The sequence below is a fragment of the Octopus bimaculoides genome, chromosome 20, assembly GCF_001194135.2.
Source record: "Octopus bimaculoides isolate UCB-OBI-ISO-001 chromosome 20, ASM119413v2, whole genome shotgun sequence".
Taxonomy (NCBI): domain Eukaryota; kingdom Metazoa; phylum Mollusca; class Cephalopoda; order Octopoda; family Octopodidae; genus Octopus; species Octopus bimaculoides.
The window spans coordinates 45670749-45672204 of record NC_069000.1 but is presented as its reverse complement, the minus strand read 5'-3'; the positions used below and the strand labels follow the sequence as shown (position 1 = coordinate 45672204).

At 37.4% G+C, this 1456-nt stretch overlaps 1 protein-coding gene across 1 annotated transcript in view; it reads right to left on the bottom strand.

The window, feature by feature from the left end:
• The window catches only part of LOC106870283 (bromodomain-containing protein DDB_G0270170), a 43024-nt gene that overhangs the window by 40884 nt on the left and 684 nt on the right, over window positions 1–1456 (bottom strand). The window lies entirely within an intron of this gene.

The following is a 1456-nucleotide window of genomic DNA, read 5'->3' as shown; positions in this document are numbered from 1 at the left end:
ACTATAAAAACAACTGCTTTACATTCAAAAGCAAAGAGATGGCAATAAATGTATAACATAAAATATGACTGAGGAGACATACATACATACGTACGTAGACAGACACATACATACATACATACATACATACATACATACATACATACATACATACATACGTACGTACGTACGTACGTACATACATGTGAGTGTGTATTTGTGTGTGATAAGATTCAAAAATTGCACAGAAGGACACCAAAGGAACAAACAGAAAATTCGCGCCCAAGACGCAGACAGTCTCTTCCCTCATCAGTGATCATCCCAAAACCATAACAATTTCGCGCCTTTAACGATAAGATTGTTCCTTTTGGTGGCGTCAACAGCAAAAAAAACTGTTGGAAATAACAGAGCAAACAGTAAAGAACGATGACGAAAACAAACAAACGACACAAGTAGTTGGTACAAATATAAATGTACTAACAAAAATAAAAGGCCTTATGACTATGAGACAACACCAAAACATGTGTAGGAGTAATGCCAATGGAAAATGATGCCTTACCTATCTCTCTCTCTCTATATATATATATATACAAGGTAAAAAAAATCATAGTGAATGCCCAAACAAACGGAAAACAGACACAGTAGATCACCAACACCTCATCAGTTATCGGCCGGAGGGTCAAACGCTATTTATCGTTAAAGGCGCGAAAATGCATTTGACCCTCTAGCACAGTGGTTCCCAAAGTGGGCAGTATTTTTCCCCTGAGCACGGTGGAAAGTTCCAAGGGGACGTTGAAGAAAAGTGAGGCGATGATGGGGTAGTGATCCATGTAAGAGTTGGAGCGATAACGGACTGGAAATTGATGTAAAAACAACAAAGTAATGGGTTCATTAGGTTAAGTTTTTGTTTGTGAAATGCAGTTGCTTTGAATTTGCTTTAGAAAGGGATCTATGTTTGTGATGTTTAGTCGGGGTGGAGACGGTAGGAACGTGGCCTGGGTGTCAAGAGGGCGGCAGTCCGAAAAATTTGGGAACCACTGCTCCAGCGGATAACTAAGGAGGAGTTCTGTGACCATCTGTGTCTGTTTTCCGTTTGTTTGTGCATTTATTATATGTATTTTTTTTAACCTTATTAATTAATGGAACGCTACGTACCCTTGATTTTAATAACAGTAACTGATTTTATTTTATATATATATATATATATATATATATAGCGTTGCTATTATGTTAAATTGTCGTATGTCCAAATTTGGCCAAATACGTTCTTTTCTTTTTTTTTCAATATTTATTTATGCTTGCAACAGCGGGTTCTTTCGGTCAAACTATCGTATCTCCAGCTGCTTCAGATGCCAAGATATCAAAAATTGTCAAAGTGTAGCACAACGGTTTTGCTATGGAATGGTGAAACTATTTGTTTGTTTTCTGAAAGCGCAACGTCTTGGACTTACGACACTTTTGCATAATAGCAACGATA